This window comes from Mastomys coucha, unplaced genomic scaffold, assembly GCF_008632895.1.
Source record: "Mastomys coucha isolate ucsf_1 unplaced genomic scaffold, UCSF_Mcou_1 pScaffold22, whole genome shotgun sequence".
NCBI classification, from domain to species: domain Eukaryota; kingdom Metazoa; phylum Chordata; class Mammalia; order Rodentia; family Muridae; genus Mastomys; species Mastomys coucha.
In genome coordinates, this window is record NW_022196905.1 from 173,276,693 (window position 1) to 173,298,061 (window position 21,369).

General features: G+C 38.9%; 1 protein-coding gene and 1 long non-coding RNA gene across 9 annotated transcripts in view; one reads left to right on the plus strand and one right to left on the minus strand.

Annotated features, from left to right (window-relative positions):
- The window catches only part of Nrg1 (neuregulin 1), a 1,068,405-nt gene that overhangs the window by 414,121 nt on the left and 632,915 nt on the right, over positions 1-21,369 (minus strand). The gene's annotated exons all lie outside the window — the stretch shown is intronic.
- The window catches only part of LOC116069121, a 125,845-nt gene that overhangs the window by 97,121 nt on the left and 7,355 nt on the right, over positions 1-21,369 (plus strand). For 2 of the 4 annotated variants that reach the window (XR_004109855.1, XR_004109854.1), the window contains exon 3: positions 7,085-7,202. This is a non-coding gene — a long non-coding RNA (uncharacterized LOC116069121). The remainder of the gene's footprint in view (positions 1-7,084; positions 7,203-21,369) is intronic. The other 2 variants (XR_004109857.1, XR_004109856.1) reach the window with 1 other exon arrangement.

A 21,369-nucleotide genomic window follows, 5' to 3' on the forward strand; every position in this document is an offset into this window, starting at 1 on the left:
TCTTCTTCTTCTTCTTCTTCTTCTTCTTCTTCTTCTTCTTCTTCTTCTTCTTCTTCTTCTCTCTATCTTTTGGTTAGGCCATTCAATGGTGCCCTACATCCAGATTTTATGGAGGCATTTTCTCATTTGGGTTTCCTTCCCCTCAGATGACTCTAGCATATGTCAAGTTGACAAAAACTAGCCAGCACAGTGGGTAAAGGAAAAATTAGAAAGTAGAGTCTAAATATCCTTAGTAGCATCAGTTATCAAAGCAATGAAGACTAAAGAAAAAAATATCATTTTTCAAAATTTGATATACTCTTTAGTTAACATATCAGTCATTTTCTCATCATGGCAATAAAATATTGGAAAAATATCAACTTACTGAGAGTAAACTCTTCATTACTAGTAAGGATGTGGTATGGTATATTAACTTGGTATAATAATTTGAATTATGTACCTGGAACTTTAGAAATTTGCATATAGGTTACTTGAATATTTCTTCAAAAATTTGGCCCTAAAATTTTAGAAATATGAACAGAGATTGACATATGTATCTTTGATATATGATTAAAATTACACTGTATATATAATAAAAAATATATATACATGAGTAGTCAAATGTTATATAGTCATTAAAATCATGTGCTTTAGGTAGTGGGTTAATCAAAAAATAATGAGATGTACCATTTTTTCACTAAGATATTTCAAATACAAAATAATAGAGAATGGTGGGGATATACCAAAGTTGTACTACCATTAAAATAATAAACATATATTTTAAATTGATAATGAATTTTTCATATGTAGGAACAGAACTTTCTTTAAGAAATAACGAAACTAAAGAATCCTTCAAGAACTTCATTAACAGCCACAGGAATCAAGTCTTGAAAGCATCAAGCAACCAGTTGGGGATTCTAAAATCCACATTGTGTGTCCACACAACGACTGCAGGCAACAGCTGGAGCACGATCAGCTCTCAGGGCTTAGTAGGACTGATGAGGAGACCAGAGGCTCCAAGTGAGGCCCCTCTCTTCTCATCTCTCATTGGAGCAATTAGGGGAAATTAGCTCTTAACAAGAAAGCCAACTACAGGGTTTGCCTGCTGGAACCATTGCAGGACAGAATGCATGTCACGCAGGCATGTTGAAGTTTACTGATGACAGATGGTGAATCAGCCTAAGGAAAAGCATGCACCCCTGTTCTGGCTCTCAGCCATTCTGCTAGTTTAGCCTGGACCTCAGAGGGAAACAATGCACACTTCGTATTGAATAGAAGATCCAGAGTGACTATATAGAAACTGGCTTCTTTTGAAATTCAGAGAGAGGAAGAGGGAGAGAGTGATATCAGTAGAATAAGTTGCAAGCTAGAGAAATAAATTGTTCCTACCATGCAGGAGGAGGCCAACGTTCTATCCCCAATATCGTGAAGATAAATAGGTGTAATAATATCATGAAGATAATAGGTGTAATAAACAAATACAGCCCTGATCCTCAGTCTGTGGAGTTAAAGTAGTATCACCAGACATGGAGAGCAGTCTAAGTTTTCAGACAATTGCTTGTTTCTTCGACTTCAACATTAAAGTCCCAGACAACATTGAACTTATTCTCATTTACATACATTTTATGGAATGTCTGACTCTGATTAATTAAATAGTACTGTAGTATATTTTATATGTGCACCTCATGAACCTGTGTGTGTGTGTGTGTGTGTGTGTGTGTGTGTGTGTGAGAGAGAGAGAGAGAGAGAGAGAGAGAGAGAGAGAGAGAGAGAGAGAGAGAGAGAGAGAATATATTCCCTGAATATATTCCCTGGCAAAGGAAACAGCAAGCAGATTTTATATAACTGTTTGGTGGGGGTATTGCAAAGTTTGAATGAGTCAAGCTTAAAACTTTCACTCTCCTCAAAATCACATGATCTTTACAGACAGATGTTTTTGTTCCTTCATTCATCTGCCTCTACAGGAAATTATGAGCACTTCCTGCCAGTCACTAATGGACATTGATGCAATGTGATGATTGATGATATTGGTTTGGTTCCCACCCTTGTGGTTGAGCTAGGATTTTGGTCACTGTCTTCATAGACTTTCAACTGTTTCCAAAAAGTTGATGCTGGTTGGAAGAGTCACAAGCTACCAGGATCTGCATAACTGAATAATTCGGTTTCCCTTAATTATATATAGTACCTGAAATATAAATGTCGAAAAACAGCAGCTTCTAGTGACACACCTGGGCACTAGGAGTGCTTGTTGGAAACTCCTATTACTTAAAATATAGTTCATAAATACCATAGGCTTTCAGAACTTAACTAGGAGCTTCCAAATGATACCCTGGCCACATACCAACAATATCATCTTGAATGAATCGCTTTAACTTTCCTTAGCATAAAGCCGTAAGAAATACTTCTGGTACAGGACTCTTGTAGAAATTAAATGTGCACGAAAGGTGATTTGTCCTGGTCTTGTCTCTGGCTCAATACTATCCATCCTCATCACAGAAATGCCAGTTGTGCAATCGCAGGCCTCCAGATTCATTAGCAGGGGAAATGAGATGATAGATCCTTGTCAATTTAGAGAAAAGAGTTGGCATGTTGTCCCTCAACATAACAATTCTTAAAAGTTAATTGAAGAGAAGGAATCTAAGGAAAAGTGCCCATGAGTATGATATAAGAATATTTCTTTGAATATTTTTTTGACTGGCATTTGTGGCAGATTGAAAACCAGATCTGTAGGTCATCTTGGGACCATTGACTTCAGTAGCCTATGTGGTTGTAGGTGATTAAGGGGTGTGGCATGACTATCTGTGGCGGTTTGAGTGGTAATGGTTCATTTATTTGAATGCTTGATTTCTAGTTGGTGGGATTGTTTTGGAAGGATTAGGAGGTATAGCCTTGTTGGAAGAGGTCTGTTCCTGGGGGTAGGCTTTAAGGTTTCAAAAGCTCATACTAGGCCCAATTTCCCCCATCCCTGCTTCTTGCCTATGGTTCAGGATGGAAGCTCTTAGCTACTGCTCTAGAACTAAACTAGTATGTTTTCCACCATGATAACCACTGACTAAGTCTCTGAAACTGTAAACAAGCCCTCAATTAAATGCTTTAAAAAAATAAGTTCTTATGGTCCTGGTGTTTCTTTACGGCAATAGAATAGTAACTAAGACAATATCTATGGGGAGACTCAATGTCAGAGGCCAGATAGGGTTTGGAAACCTACTGAAGGCCGTGGTATTTGGGTACAGCCTATCAAGTTAGGAGTACTATGGAAGGCCATGGCAAGGAAACTGAGTACACTAGCAGATTAGAGGTGGGTTGGGACTCTGAGTGGTCTGTCTGATGTCCATGTCCAAGATGTTTCCTAACCAAAGGCTCTTGGTACACTATTTATCAGACACAGAAAGTAGATACTAGCAGTTTTTCTTAGAATGCTAAAACTCTTGTTGGCCATCCAAGAACACAAATTACTTTTCTAGGGTAGTAACTTCTTGACTATATGTGGATCCAGCTCAGATTTTCAAAATGGGTTGGAGATTTGGGGAGACTTTTGATCTTATATTTAGTGGTATTGACTAAAGCTTGAGTTGAAGTTTAAATAACTACGAACAACAGCTACGTTTGTTTTTCTCCTTTTGAATAACCAAGTTTTCTCACTTCATTTATCTTATTACTTTTGCTAACAATTTGCTAGCGAATTTCTTTTGTTTCTGACCTGTTTCTATATATCAGGGCATTTATATTCCATGCCACTATGATGAAGAAGATTCATATATTCTTTATTTTGCCTGTCACTTCATTAATATATCACAGAATTGGAAGAAAATGTTCAAGGATTTTCTAGGGAAAATGCCTTGATAGAAAGTTGAAAGGCAGTTGTGAGAGTCTAGAAGAACCAGACTAGAAGACAAAGTTTCTAGTCTGACTCTGGAAAGGGACAGAAAGAAGGCAGGGAAGCTGGATGATCTGTTTTAATTTGCAGTGTGATATCAGCAATAATTGACATGGATGCAGAAGCTGACCCTTTCAGAAACAGTCTTTGGAAAAGATGGCTCAGAATATAACTGACAGACTTCAGAGCATGGTAACCAGAGATCCTTGCTTGACTACACTGATTGTAGTTGAAGTTCTTATGCTAACAAGAGCAGAGGGTTACCGTCTTAATTAGAGCTTCTATTGCTGTGTGGAAACATCATGACTGAAAGTAACCTGTGGAGAAAGAGTTTATTTAGCTTACACTGTCAAATAACAGTTCATTACTGAGTGGAGCAGGAACTCAAACAGGGTAGGAATCTGGAGTCAGGAGCTGATATAGCATGTCATGGGACAGTAGAATGCTTACTGGCTTGCACCCCATGGCTTGCTCAGCATTCTTTGTTATAGAATCCAGGACAACTAACCCAGAGATGGCACTACCCATGATAGCCTGGGTCTTCACACATCAACGACTAATTAGGATAATGCCCTACAGGCCTGCATACTGCCCCATCTTATGGAAGTATTTTTTCAGTTGAGGTTCCCTCTTCTCTAATGACTCTAACTTGTAACATAAAAATTGGCTGGCATAGTTTCTCAGCTTACCATTACTACCATTTTAGATAGCACAGTTGTTAGTGGAGGGAGCTGTTCTGCGTATGCAGAACGTCTAGAAGCATCCTTGGCTACCTACTCAATGATAGTAGCATCTTCCAGGGCATGACAATCAAAACTGTCTACAGGTACTAGCAGTTTTTCTTGAGGGAAAGAAAACTGCCCCACCCCAGCCCTGTGACAATTCTAGACCAAAGAAATTTAAACAAGTTTTAGGATGTTCTTTAGAAAAATTATAAAATTAGAGAAGGAAAAATACAAGCATTGTGACTGCTATACCATGATTATTAAAATAAAAAACAACAATAAAAAACAGAAAAAATGATATTTAGGATTCAAAGTAAATAGGACACTCCTGGAACAACAGCCTATGGATAAGATATTAATTTGTAGTGAAAATAAAGGGTTTTTGTTGTTGTTGTTGTTGTTGTTGTTAAAAATAAGTTAGTGGTTAGCTGATTTAACTTAAATTCAAAGACCACAAAATAATGTTTAAAATTAAATGGAAGCTGAGTTCAGTAGAACTTGCATGCAATCTTGGCACTGAGAAGGCTGAGGCAGGAAGATCACTGCAAATTTTAGGCTAGCCTGGGCTACATAAGGAGAGTCTGTCTCAAGCACCAAAAGAAAAGAAAAGAGTCAGTAGATTCTCCTTCAGCTTAGGGTGCCATATTGTACCGCAAAGTCAAGTTTACTTACTTTGGGAGATTATATTAGTAACATTCAAAAAACAATTAAGAAAGAAAGAAAGAAAGAAAGAGAGGAGAGAGAGAAAGGAAGGAAGGAAGACAAACAAGCACACTGCCACCATCACCACCAAAAAAAAAAAAAAAAAACTTTTAATTAATTACTAACATAGACAAGGGAAAAGCAATTCATTTTGGCTCTTGGTCTCAGAGGGTTCAATATTTAACTGCATGACTGTGCACTTGAGGAAAGCATCGTGGTGCAAGCTGGAGAAGAGAGCTGTTCAAATCACCTGGCCCAGAAGCAGAGTGATATAGGAATCAACCAGCGAGAAGGTGGCCCCAGTGACTCATCCCCAGTGATCTACTCCTTCTACCTCTGTTCCACTTCCCAAACCTTTCAGAACCTCCTCAAATATTATTGTCAGCTACAGAACAAGCACTGAACAAAAGACTTTGTATCCAAACTATGTATCCAATCTATATATCCAAGCTATCCAAACTATGACAGAGATGTGCAATTATTAATCCTGTAATATGTGAATATAGGACCATGACGGGCTGCAATGACCCCATATTAAGTGCAATAGTGACATCATAGAAATTAAATTTGGGAATTAAAATCAGAAATGAAGCAGATAAAGGTCATGATATCAAGCATTACAGACTTCTTTTCCACCTACTCCCTTGAACTTTTGCTTTCAGGCTCCTCTGCAAGGCCATGGGTACCAGCAACCCTCTTTAAGTCTACTTCTGGATGGCAGAGCCAAGCCCACATCACTGGAAGTGGTACTGATGTAGCTGTCTCATTGCCTGTAACCCAGATCTCAGTCCTGTTGCATCCCACCTAGACTATTCCAGGCATCCTCTGCTTTCTGCGTCTCTCTTTTCTCCAAAGAGCCAGAGAGAGTCCTTTAGGATCGAGCTCATCTTCCTTTCTCTTTATTCAAAAGTCTCCCAGCCTTCTTTCTTTATTCACAGCAAAAGCAAAGTTTTCACCGTGGCCACCAAAGCCTTATTTCTTGCTGCTCTAGAGACTAGCCACAGCAATAGAGTAGAGAGGGGCTTCCTCAGACCAACTGAGTAGGAATATGCAATTTAGCAAGAGCTCTGTAGGATTTAGATATACATTAGGTCTCAGAAGTTTCATCTGTTGGGAATGATCTATAGTTGTTTCTCCAACTTTCCTTTCTTATTGAGTGGTCTTCTGTAGCTAATTTGTGCTCCTCTGGACACTCAATCTATGCATGCTCCTGTCTCAGGAACTTTGCTCTTCCATTCACTCCCAGTTCTTGTTTCTAGTGATACTTCTCTCAAAATACTTCTATGACCATCATAAGTAGGCACTATTAAGATCCTGATGCTGCCTCTCCTGTTCTCCAACCCTATGACCATACTGTTCTACTCTATCTACTACTTCATACTGTATACTCTATCTACTTTCTTGAACATATTGGTGCATACTTTCTTCCTGGTCATTGGAAGAGACTTTGTGTGTTATTTTGATCATTGCTGAATGCCCAGATACTGGAACAATCTCTAGCATGAAGCAGGCTCTTACTCAATCACTGTTGACTCAACAGATGAACAATTAAAAATGTACAGTTCTATGTGACTAATTCCCTGGAGAAGAAAGAAGTGTCACAAGAACATGGAGGGTGGAGGCTTTTCTTCCTGCAGTTCTTTCCTGGCTGGCTCTAGACATCAGCATCATCATCCTATGATGATGCTGCTTTTAAGCAGCCTGGAAATAAATTGAACTAAAAGACACGTATCTGGCTGTAGGGTAGATTCTCTTTTCCATCTAGTGGATCTGAAATACACAAGTCTGTTTTTTTTTCCAGGTAATGTTTCATCTGAACCTCTCCAAAGAAGCGATCTGTTTCTACATTTGCTGAAGGATCTGCCTGAAAAACATTAAAATAGTAGCAGGACTTGGTATGACATATCTGGAGTAAGTGGGTATGTTTTTTCTGGCATCTTGTGGATATTTAAGATGAACTTAAGATGGGGTAGATGGTAAACCTAGGGTGTTAGGTGGGAAAGACCAGTACACAATGGGGAAAAGAAATGGATTAAAACACAACAGACTTAATCATTATACACTGCACACTTTCTTTCACTGTCAAAAGCTATGGTGTAAATATTGAGGGAAAGAAAAACTGTGACACATGAAAGACAGAAAATACAAACAAGGTTGAAGGACAATTAAAGTCTAAGAACATCTTTCTCCAATCTGTTTGCCAAACAATGTGTCCTGAAGGGCCATTAGAGGAAAAGCAAATCTTTCTGCTTATTCCACACTTAGCCTGAATTCAGTTTAATTAGTATTTTTTCACAGGAATAAAAGGTATCTTGCCTTTGAAACCAGACACAGGGGAAGCTTCAAGTGGGGTTTGGTTTTGCATTGGAAGGAGAAACAATCACCTAGGATGTTTTCAAGTGGTACTTGATCCAACTGAATGACTATGAGTGCATGTAGCAAGGAACCCTGGCCATATGATATACAAACATAGCAAAGATGATGATCAATTGAACTACAATCATTGTCTTTACTCAAGTTTCTCATTTTGGATTAGTTTTTCTTTTTCTACCCCTTTTCTTCCTACTGGTCTCTCCCCTACCCCCACGTCTCTCTATATCTCTGCCTTCCCAAACAAATGTACAAATTTCAGGTATTTTATGTTTAGTTATAATGAATGTTTCTGGAAACAGAACATGACTATTTTGGAGAAATAGCACTTGGTTCTCAGCTAGATCTCTATCAGCTTTGCCTGGTAACTGTCTTTTTTCATGGGACATGACTTTGAGTTCAGATTATGGATTATGTCTCATGTGCTGAGGAAGTGCCAATGTAAGCAAATTTAAAGTCATTAGCCACCAAATCCAACATAATTTGGGGATAATTGAAATCAACATTTAAAGTTCATTTTCCCCTAGTTCAAGTTCCCAAGAGACTACTGACTATCTAAAAAACAGAGTTTTTGTGATTGCCAACTTTTAGAATAAGTGGTTGGGATTAGGTATTTAAAATTCTAATATTTAAAGATTCTTTTTTTTCTTTTAAAGTATCCAATGGCTCAAAGATACCACCTGGTTCTTAAATTCTCAAATGGTTCTTTGATTAACCAATTTTTGATATATGTAGCAACACTCCTGCAGTATAGGATAACTCACTCCCTTCATACAAAAGTCTGTTTTCCACCTTTTAAGGATATGTTAAACAACTTAATGTAAATGTAAATATATTACTGTGATTAACAATATAGTGAGCAGTGTCTTCATGTCTCTCAGGATGATACCCTGACAATCTCATTGCAATTTGATGGTTTTGAGCCAGGAAGAAAAACCCACATAACTACAAGTATTCCAAAACTTAGGAGGGGGTTAGAAATTCAATAGCATTTCTAAATTGCTTCCAAAACATTTTAAAAGATAAGTTTTGGACCAGAAAAATACAGAAAAAAACAACAAATCTAAATCTGCTGTACAACCATAAAGCACATGTGCAACTCATAGCAAAAGATGTGTGCATGAATATATGAGGGTGGAATGTGGCCCAACTAGAGTTCCTGAACGATATCATGGTCATCAAATGGTGCATCCTCTTGCCTCTCTGGGTTTTCTCTCTTTTCTTTGGCAGATTTATGAGAAATTCACATGATTTGGCTAATTCTGAATACTACTAACAGGATCATTATCTTGTCAATCAAAACATAATTCTTCAGCCCTCTCTACCTGAAGAAACATGTTTCCTTTCAATTGGAACCCTGCTTATCAACTTTTACCCCAACCAAATAATTTGATAGCAGTTCCAATACAATATGTGTTTCTAGTTTGAGCAAAGGAAGCATTACTTTCCTGGGAAGCACTAATATTCTGGTAGAGATCTTAAAGATAATAGTTATCTTAGGAACCTTATTCAGAAGATACACTGACCTTTTTGATTGATGATGGATGAACTCCTGGGACACAGATGTAGGTGAGTTGTAGGTCAGATTGCAAGAACTCATATCGTCTCCTATCCAAGACTCCTGCTTTCAGCAAACCAGCATCCTTCTCTACATCCACTTCCATCTTTGGAACCATGTGTTTGCAAAAATGCCTCTTTCCATTGGAAGTGAGTGAACTTACACTCATTTCCAGTGGAAATTCACTTGTCTGTGTACTGCTCCCTCACTGCCTTGCTTTCTGTCATGAACATTGTTGCTGATCCTAACAAAGAGATCATAAGCTAGTATTTATATCAGAGACCAACATGATGGCTCATTTATTTGTGTCCATCTTTATTATCCTTCAAATACACATGCTGAAGCTTAAACTCCAGTTTGGTGATGTTTGGACTAGGTCCTTTGTATGTAGCTAGGTTCAAACGAAGTCATGGGGGTGAGGGATACATGGATTTATAAGGTGGGAAGTTCTTTTTCTCTGTTTGCTACTGAAGGTGATGCATGTGGCAGTATCACTTCCATGAGAGCAGCCCTGATATGGCTACCTTTCCCCAAGGGACTCTGTTCCTTTCCACTGTAATGGTAGTTATGTATCTCCTGTAATGGTGGATAAGACTTGCAACCAAAGGCCCATTACACATCTTTGGGGGGTGGAGAAACCACTATAGTGACTATAACCCTACAGAGGCAGCATGCCTCTTTGGTGAATGGTATTTACCATTTGAGTGCAGAGATGCTCCAAGAATGGCTGATTGACTAGAGCATGTATGGAGTGGGTCATAGCAAGCTGTAGAATCAGTAGCATGATCTTTCTTATGAATGATATGGAAGTCAATAAAGGTTCAGCTCGTTTTGCAAGAAGAATTTGCCTATATCATGGAACGATTGTATTGGGAAAAACTTATGTGAATGTGGTCCACTGGATTAGTCTCTAATTTGGCAGAGAACATGGAAGAAAGCAGGAAGGTTGGCTTTTCTCACCATTTCTTTTTCCTTTTCCATTTGTGTGTCTGCGTTTGCATGTTTGTCGACATGCCTTTGTGCATGTGGAAGCCCAAAGTAGAAGTTGGGAATCATCTTTGATTGTTCTTCCATGTTATATTACAAGGCAGTGTCTGTCAATCAAATCCAGATTCAAATATGGCTACTTTCACTAGCCACCTTATTCTGGGGATCCCTTGTATCTGCCTTGTGAAACTGGAATTTCAGGCAGGCCATTGTGCCAACCCACTCTTTATAGTATCTGCATATGTTCTAGATAGAGATCCAAACTATTTCCATCATACTTACATGCTTCATCACTGGTGCACCACTCCAGCCCTGGGCTGCCATTTCTTACAGGGGGTAAGATGCAGGGGAAGTAGACTACAAGTCAGATCTGTCCTAAAGAGTTTTTTTTTTTTTATGGGATTCAGAAACTAGGAAACCATGAGAAGAGTCTCTATGGAGGACAATAACAGGGTAGGATAGAAGATACCTCTCGACCCATCCTTTGATATGAAGGTAGAACAAAACTCTGTGATTCAGCATGCATAAGAGAGTCTTCATAGGAGCCCATCTGTGATTCAGCATGCATAAGAGAGTCTTCATAGGAGCCCAGTATAAGAAATGATAATTATGGAAAACCCTACATCTGAAAAACTTTTAATTGTTAAAATCTTCAAATCAAGAGAGTCTCTCATAACCCGACTAGTGAGACTGTGGGATATGGAGGTGGATGGAATCAGCCTGAGGGCTTGAAAGGGAAGAGACTGAAAAATATACCTATTGCTCCTTGAGATAAAACTGTACAACCAGACACAACATGACAGAAATTAGTCCCTGATGGACTGACTCAGAGGAGTCATTGAGGGAGTTTAATTAGCACAATGTGAGAGTCCTACAAATGTCAGGGCTGGAAGAATCTAAGGAAAGATGGCATTTATGAGGAAATCTGATGAGGGAGATGAGGTGTGGTCTCCCTTTGTGTGTGTGTGTGTGTGTGTGTGTGTGTGTGTGTGTGTGTGTGTGCATGTATGTGGTGTTTAATGCCCATTATACTAGATGACATAGCACTAGAGAAACAGGATAGTTAAGATTGAGGTTGTCTTAGTGGGGATCCCAGAACTGGTAATGGTTCATGGTAGAATGTGATCTTTACAAAGTAGGAGAGGCTTCAATAGATATGAATAGTTTAAACTAAAAATATGAACAGGGTTCCTGCAGTGCTCAAGCAATCAAGAGGGGATGAGAGATGGACAAAGAGGATAAGGGAGTGTATCCTGGTCCCCAGAAGGCAGATATGGAAATATTTGTATAAAGCCAGAATTCTTAGGGAAATAAACAGAAAACTGAGTGATGTAGTGAGCTTCTGGATATCTTTAAGGCCAAAGCAACATTTCACAAAGGACAAGACAGATAAAACAGTGTAATTGAACAGCTACTCATGCAGAGTATATGAGGAATATTTATCCGTGGACAGAAAGTAGAATGGAGGTGAAGATTTCTAACCTTGGTTTGGATGGTAGAAAGGCAAGGACCCTGACACTGGATTGGTGTCAATCTAAATCGGTGAACTAGCTTCAGTAGCAGCTATGGTATACCATAGTGTGACCCTTGAGCCTGAACTGGACCAATTATCCTTTCCAAAATGGAGAGATCTTGGTGATAGGAAGATGTACAAAATGCACAAAGGTACCAAGACAGCTTCTCCACCTTGGATGAGGAGGCCATTCAACTTCCATTAAGTGACTGCAGATAATTGAGAACTAGGTGAGCTAATGTCTCCTATCTATCCCATGGTACATTGATCTACTAAATTTTTATGAATTATGTATGTGTGTGCATTATGTATTCTTGTGTGCATGTGTCTGAGTGTGACATATAAATGTCACATTCCATGACATGCTTGTGGAGGTCAGAGAACAATTTTCAGGGGTTTGGTTTTCTCCTTCGATCATGGGTTCAGGGGTTGAAAATAGGCCATCAGTACAATGGGAATCCAAACTATTCTTTCTTATTCCCAAAGGGATGGCTATTTCAATATTTAAACTTCATTTGGAACAGAAAGTATGAATTAATTTTTTTATACATTCAAAGGGACTTTGGATTTATTCATAAGGGAATTTTATATTCTATATTCACTTGAGAAACAACATTTACTCTCTGCATGTGTATTTGTCAAATGACTGAGCACATTTGAAGGCACAACTCCATCTAAGCTGGGAGAGAGATAATTTCTTCCAACTGCTTTATTTTCCATAGAATTATAGACACACTTCTCCAAAGAGTAGTAAATTTTTTTTACTGTCACAGATTTATTCATAATACATTATCTTTTACAATATAATTGCAAAATGCAGTTTACAGATCATTTGAGACCATCATTTTACATCACGGTATATTGCCATTGGGAAGAACAACATTTTCAAAATCAAAATTGAGGCTGGGAGCCATGTTTCATTAATCTCCAGGTCTGTAGAGACATGGTCTTTAGCAATAGGTTCCTATGGTGGTGAAACTCTATCACTTGTGTGCTACTTCATAATAACTTAATTAAATGCTTCATAATAACTTCCTGACAACACCTATCTCTATGTTCCCTCACCCAAATTTTGCCTGCCCCCACCCCCAACCCCAGCTTCCTTCATAAAACAACCAAATACAGAATTTGGAGATTAGGTTAACAGTAGAGAATGTGCCCCTCTCCACAAAGCTACCCAAATCTATCCACTGAGGGTTTAGAGGAACCAAGAATCAAGAGTCAAGCTGAAAGATGGTTGATGCACTTGTTTTCACCAATGTACAGCGTGGCCTGTTAGAGAGAGCATTCACTTTTCCCAATCTCTTGTATTATGTGTTCCTTGTTGGATTCATATATTGACTTGGATTCATCCTTCCGGTTGCTATTCAGTTTCCAGGGTTTTTAATCATAGTTATCAGGGGTTTTAATTCAAACCCCAAAGATGTCCCTCTTCTACACAGTGGCTCACAACGTCCTTCAATCAATCACACAGGTCTAGGGTTTCTACCTAAAAAGAAATTCTGATTTCTACAGATGACCTGCTACTGTTTCCCTTCTGCTGAGAGACATTTTAAATGTGTCTTACTTTTTATTTAAATGATCTTTGGGGTCATTACATGTTACATTGTAAGTATCACATGGATTACTCAAAGTTCTCTCAGAGGTGACAGAGGATCGGCCATTGTATCCCATGGTAATATAGACACTTCATTTTTGAACAACTTGTCCATTAAGGGGTTTGTTTCTCTGACTACGCCATTCTTTCATTTAGTACTTCTCTTGCATTTTTCCTTTTAGAGACTATGTAGCTTCAAAGTTTGTGGATATACCACCATCTCTCTAAAATCTTGCCAAATCCCATCATTTGGAATTCTTGTCTTTCTGTGGTCTCCTAAAATTGTACTGAAATCTCCCCTTATTTGTGGGACAGGAATTTTAAGAAACCTAGCTGAGTCCTGAAACCCTGGAAAGTACCAAGCATATGTTTGCTATGTTTTTTCTATATGTAGCTTTTATTATATTTAATTTATAATTTAGGCATAACTAGAGATTCATAAGTATAATTAAAGCAATGTACTGATACTGCACTGGTTTATGCAATAACTGGAATATGCACTAAGTGATTAACAGGCAGGTAGTACACAGAGCATGCATGCTGAGGACAAGGATTTGATTTATGTCCTTTATGGAAGGTGGCATTGATGACATGTCAGTCATTGTATTATTCAGAGAAGTGAGCAATTTAGAACTTGCCAGTTATTTATTTCCTGGACATTTCATTTCAGCTTTTTCAAACTTGGTTATTCTAGTTAACTGGGACCTTATGAAGCATAGCTATGGATAGGAAAGTCCTGTGTCAGAGCTCACTGGAGCACACACTCATTGTGCTTTTAATTATACCACAGTTACTTTTTATGTCTTTTACAGCCAATTTGTAAATTCAGTTACAACAACATTTACAGCCAATATTTTATGTCTACCCATGGTGCATTGCAAACTTTACACTAATATTATTCAAACAAGAAATATATCTCCAGTGTTTTTATTCTAGAATGTTATACAGTGTCTGGACAACTCGTGTAGCTACATATTGCCACAATGACAAATGCTGGAGCTAATTAGATTTCCTGCATCTGCTCATTCGGGATGTTACATTTTTGATTCCTGGCCCCAGGATTCCAAGTTTGATGATATATTTTTGTGTGCTGATCTCTGCCTCCAGAGTTTATTCATTTTCTAAAAGAAAAATATTTTCATAAATCTCTTCCTTAAAAATAAATTAACTTACTTACATTAACTCTTTGAATAATAAATACATCTTTCTGCATTTTTCTTGACTAAGTCAAGTTGAATGACAGAAAATTAAAAGCAAATAAACACTCTGGAGTCATTACATAACTGAATACTTTTCATGTCATTTCTCCAACTGATTCTTTTCAGGCAGGAATTATTCTGTATCTGTGTTCATTTCAGGAAGGTGATAATTAATAGTAGATGCCAACCTCTAGGGCAGTGGTTCTCAACCTGTGAGTTGTAACTCCTTTAGGGTCACATGTCAGACATCCTGCATATCAGGTATTTACATTACAATTCATAACAGTAGAAAAATTACAGCTATGAAGTAACAATGAAAGAATTTTAGGGTTGGGGGTCACCACAAAATGAGGAACTGTATTAAAGGGCCACAGCCTTGGGAAGGTTGAGAACCACCACTTTCGGGTTTAAGAAAGAAAGCCTTTTATGATTTTCCCACAATTGGCATTTCTAAACTCATCCAGATAATAGGCAGCAGAGTTTGTTTCTACTGTTAATTTTCAATCCCACTTCCTTAATTTTAAAACAAAGGGGCATGGCTAAGAAATCTCTAAGGTCTCCTTCACACTGCACATTATGCTATTCTTAAACCCTTGGCACTCCTCTTTCACTGTTGACAGCCCTAGACTATCCGGGAGAAGATTCCAAAGTTGCTATAAATCTTTCAAACCCTCAGACTTCACGAGGTGTTGCTTTACATTTCAATACTGATGATGAATTAAGAAGAAGCTGCTGGGTAGATGTGACAGTGTTGGCCCCACCATGGGAAGTTCAAGATTTTTCAAAGCCCAACGATTGTGTGTGTGTGTGTGTGTGTGTGTGTGTGTGTGTGTGTGTGTAAAAAGATCAAAAGTCTTTATTTGGCAGATTGAACATAAAATTAACTAATGACTCAAAAATATATTCTCTTATTTGATGACTCCTCATTTAGTTTTAAAGCCTTATAAAAACCATTGAGGGAAACACAAAGCAAATTAAGCGAAGCAGAGAAAACAAGGTAACAGAAAGGGATCCCTGGCCAAAGGGAGCAGGATGTAGGGTCTGCACATGAATGTACAGCAGGATCCAGTGGTAACTGGTACTTCTCATTGTCTCAGAACTCCACAATTTACTGACCTTACCCTATACAGACATATCCACTGGCTTGGAATGTTCAGACAAGGAGACTCTGTCCTGTAGTGTTTCATACATGAGTACCGAGGTCAACTGACATCTATATAGGCTTTGTAACCTTTGAATGGTTTACTAATCTACCTGTATTATTATCTGCAACATAAAGGTTGTAATTAAATCATACATATGCATATATGTATACACCTGTAGTATATACATACACACATTGAATAATGACTAAATAGGATGACATATTTATAGTTTGAAGTAGAATGCCTGCATTTGTAGACTTATTGTTTCAACATATATTTAGTGAAAAAAATGTTCTATGTCAAATGGTGGTCTGGATATCTGGCCTATTTCTATGAATAGATAAAGAGTCCTGGCCCAGTGAAGCTTCTTGGGGCCCATAGTTAATAAGTGGGTCTATACCACACGGTATCATCTGAAAACTTGAAGACAGAAGTTGCTAAAAATGAAGAGATAAAGATTTCCTTCATTATCTTGAAGTTGCAGATAATAACACAGGTGGATTAACAAACCATTCAAAGATGACAAAGCCTGCATAGATGTCCACTGACCTCAGCATGCATGGAGGAAGCAGAAGTAGCCTGGCTTTCCTAGAAATGCAAGTTTTCCCATGGTCCGGCATCTAAAGGACTTGGCCAGTGGTTACTTGGCTATTTTATCAACTATGCATGTGTGTTCTTAAGTTTTCAAGACTTAAAGAGAAAAGCAACCACACGGAACAAATTTCTTCCAAATAAATTATTACTCTTCACTGGAAGCTTTTAATCTCTGGTAAGTACATTCTTCAGATTTCAGAGTCATTTGTAAGAAACGTAAGGCCCTATTCTTCCCAGTAGTCATTACAATCAGGGGTAGGTAAGAATATGATGTGTTTGGTAACATCGACTGCCATTTTGCGGAAGTAATTACAGAAAGATAAACTAGCATTGTTTCAAAAGGGAAGTTGCCTTGTGCCTAAAGTTAGGAGTTTATTAAAGAGTTGTAACTATGTATTCACTTACCAGTCTCGTAGGCATGTGCAGAATGCCGATTCACCTGACAGCAGCTTTCCTACCTCTACCATTCGTGTTTGGGTTTCCTTGCTCTGTATGTGTGCTAGACTTTCCTAGTCACAGACATCATAGAATCACTGAACTGGAGGTAGTGCTGTAAGTACTCACTGGGAGACAGTGCTAAATGAAGACAAATAGGAGACTCCATATAGCTTAGTCCAGATTTGGTGATTGGCTCAATCTGTGGGATTATCCCTGTTTTGTAAATGCTACTGTTTCCTGACACTTCCATGTGGAGGTGAGTTTCTGCATTTTAATAAGTTCTTTACTAGAGACAGTACCTTTACCAATGGGGTTACGAGCTATGCTACCTTTTCAAATCTGTAAGTAACAAGGGTCAGGAACTGAATTCCAGGCCTTCTGGCTCTATCCCTACACTCATTGAGGATATTCATTCCAAAAAGCTTCAGAGCAGAGTGGGCCCCAGTGCATGAATCTTAATGCAAGACAGGCTTAAGTCTCTTGCCAAGAGAAGTAATATTCTGCAAGGAGAGGCGATTAAAACACATTTAACATTTATCATAATTACTACATGCATATATTCATATTGAGATATGCCTCAAGAGGCCACACAATAGGGAATCTGCTTGAGTGTTCAAAATGGAAATATCTAAGGTCAACTTTTGACTGCCTTGACAGCATCTGCTCTGCATGTTCTAGGGATTCTGAAGTAAGAAGTTCAGAGTTGAGAACAAGCGAATGATTTTACCAGTCTTCCTTGGGGGACTTTTTCTCTATAGCCAGGGCTGCTGAGCAAAGAGTTAAGGACACATAGAGTCACGTGAGGATTCAAACCCTGCCCACTTTGTCAGTGCCGTTCAGTAGAATAAAAAATTCTTTTAGAAAAAGAATAAAAACCTGTCATGTTTAATAGTCATTGTAGTTCCACTACTAAACAGTGTACATTAGCAGCCAGGTGAACAGCCTACGAGGATGCTCAGTACTATCATTTAAAGTTCTCTGTTTACCTTCTTTCAAACTACTTTTAAAAAGTATGTGAGGCACAAAGCTAATCGAAGAATTATTTTCATTTTCCTGAGCTATTAGGTGCATCTGCAGGTGGCTGTAAGCATGTGGCTATTTCTTCTGTAATTTCAATTGTAGGCAAGAGTAGAGAGAAGGGAAGCCACGAAGGTCATGTGGGACAAAGAGATCAAGAAGCAAGAGGAACACAGAGTGAGCAATCTCTGAGACAGGTTGGCAGAAAGAAGCTGGTGAGGGCCAGTTATTCAAGCTATCCTGAATCCCAGAGATTACAAGGATGCACAGAGGGATTGGCCTTCAACCATTCTCTTTCATGTGGTTCTGGATGGCTATAGGTCTTTGGGCAGGGCCTGGAAAAAAATGGGGAAGCATAATCTGAGGTTGTTGAGCAAAGTCTTAGCTGGGTACAGGAGGTGTTCAATGCCAATGCAAATCAACTTCAGAGACGAAGAGGGACCCACCCAAGGTGCATTGCAACAGGACATCTGGAGACAGGGAACCGGTGAGCAGAGAATGCCAGGAACAGAACAGAGGACTAACACATTTGGTATTTTATTCTGTGGGCTGAACCTGTTTGAAGGTGAGGGTGGAATTATTGGCAGAGCCAAGAACTTTCTCTGTCCTTGCATAGTTTATCAATGACTGCTCGTTCGTTAAAGGCACGAAATAAACTTGTTACTGCATATAATTTATAAAGCGCCTCAGACATCATCTTGAGTTTTTCCCAAAGGATGTCTGCCTCAGAGATTTCCTTCCTCCAGCTCCATATCCTTTGCAAGCTTGATCTTTGTATCCTTCATTAGAATCTCAGCATGAGGAGGATGCCTAGTTGCTCCAGCCAATTCCATTTCTTCTTGAACAAGCCCAGGCAGTCATAGCTAACACACCCAGGTTTGGGGGTGTGTATGACAATGGTGTCCCAGTATCACTCATTTTTATCAAGTTGGGACAGAGAAGTGCACATGAGCACGACAGGAGTTACAACATGTTTGGAGCTTATGAACAATCAAATCACCATGTTCGGGAGTGAGTTGGCAGCCAAGTTCCAGAATGAGAGGAAGAAAAGGAGAAGGAATGGATGAAATATTACTCCTGTGTAAAGATGACTGGGGGGGGTGAGGGAGGTGATATGTATACAAGGCCTTCATGAAGCCCACAGGAGGGGCGTGGAATGCAGTTATATAAACTGGATCCTGAGCGAAAGGTGCAGGCTCTAACAACTGATAGATCCAAGTGTATAGGGATCGGAAGGTTGAGCTGGTTTATTTTGCTTGCTTATATTTAAGCACGTTTAGTTCTGTACAAACTGGATTAAAGAAAACAAAGTCTGTTTGCTGGGCTTGGGTGGGAACTGGTCTGTGTCCCTTTTCACGTTTTAACTGCAGGAACTTGGTTGCCTTTACTTTATCCTTTGGGTTTCAATGTGGAGAGGGAATTGCCTGCTTTCCTCATTTGGACTCACAAGGGAAACATCTTGGCTCCATCCATCTCTGGCCTAGGGATAAGCACGTGTAGACCTGGACTGATCATTGGTAGTGAATGCTAGTGGATCAGTTTCTAATTCTGTTTGTATTCACTTTGGAATCTAATGTTGCTCCATTCTAAATTTTCTATTGTTGCTCTCAGTTCTGTCCTGAGGTAGCTTCTCACTGTTTAGCCTAGGTTGCTGTTAAAATGATAATCCCCTTACCTTAGGTTCCTAGGTAATAAAGTCACAACTATGCACCATCCTACTTAGCCTCTTTTATGTCTTTTAAAGACATCGCATTACATAGTAGGGTCTTCTATGACAAATTTACACACCTCACCCACATACACATATATACATACACACACACACACACACACACACACACACACACACACACACATATGTATTGCACATACAAGAGAAAGCATGCAGTATTTGTCATTCTGCATCTGGCTTCTTTTACTTGACATGATGTTCTCCATCTCCACCCATTTCCCTATAAATGGCGTAATTTTGATTATGGCCAAATAAAAACTCCATGGTGCATCTATGCTATATTTTCCAAATTCATTGCTCTGACGACACACTCCCAGGCTGGTTCTATAAATTGGCTATTGTGAATACTTTAGCAGTAAATATAGTAAATATCTTCTTTTTCTGAATAGCGAGAGCAAAGCAGGCTGAGAGCTTGCCCTCGGTAGCATGGTTGGCCAGGGTTTAATTCTTAGCCCCACTTCTTCCTGGTTGTGGGTTTTTTTTTTTTTTTTGGTTTTGCAAGACAGGGTTTCTCTGTGTAGTCCTGGCTATCCTGGAACTCACTCTGTAGACCAGGCTGGCCTTGAACTCAGAAATCCACCTGCCTCTGCCTCCCAAGTGCTGGGATTAAAGGCATGCACCACCACTGCCCGGCTCTTCCTGGTTGTGAACTCTTGCTGTTTTCACTTGTTCTTGCCTGTGACGTGGGCATAACACCATCTACGGCACTATTATTGTTGAAAGAGCTCCAGGTTGTAATTTGTGTGCAGTGGTCTCTGGCATATAACACACACACTATACAAGGACTGCCTATTACTATTACTGCTATCATGAATATAGGAAAGTCATTTTACCCCCAGCCGTGAAATGTTATTTCAGAATAGCAGTGGGAGAAAGATGACAAAGAGCCTGAATCAAATTCTCCCTTTGCCTTCATGCATAAATATCCAGGGAGACCTGGAGATGAGTGTATGTGCATGAAGATAGACATCTGGCTTTGTATCTTCAGATGAATTTCTCTTCAGCACAGCGATTTAATTCATGGTTTGCTCATTACGTTTGTATTATATATGATCTTTATTGGAAATCATAAGCTAGGCCAGGGTTTTCAACACTTCGTGGACTGGAACCTTTAAATTGCTCATTTAAATCATGTATTGCACACAATATGGTTACACTTAACACATGGTCATGGTTTTTTACCCCAAGCCAAAATTCATTAAAATAGTCTTTCTTCTAAATGACCCAAGACATTACCATTTCTTATACAATGGCTTTCTGAGCTTGCGATTTACTTTCAAATCTCCTTTTAAAAGTGAAACAAGGGGTAGAATCCCTAAGTCCATGATGGTCTTCCAAGGGGTGGGAAATCTTGCTTTGCTTTGGGTCATATGGACAACTGTGACTATGACTTTATGGCAGGGTAGGGGTAGAAATGGAAAGTCACATGGTGGTTTTCTAAGTGATCAGGTTTCTCAAGATAGCTAACTGATCTCTCAAAAAACGAAGGGCTAACTAACATCAAGTTTCCAAATATATTTTTGAAATAAAACATGCAAAAGCACTATATCCTACCATTATTCTTTAAAGAAAGATCACTGTAACACGCTCATATATGTGTACTATATATAATCACATACACACAGAGTTACACATAACATAGTAGATGATTATAGCAACATACATGCATACGTTCCCAGAGGCTTTTTATTAATTGGCAGATTATGTAAGGGAAGGGCTCTATTTCCCAATACTACCCATGACAACGTCTCTCAGGATGTCAGAAAGCAGGAGCCTTGCCTTTCTCAATTGTTTTTCAATCAATCCATTTTGAGCCTATAAAAAAACCCTCACATTGGTCTGGTAAATGACTGAAAGAAGGTAGAATACAGAAGACTTTTGGAAAAAGTATTGTATTTGCTGTGGTCCATCCTAACTGGATGTTTGAATAGTTCAT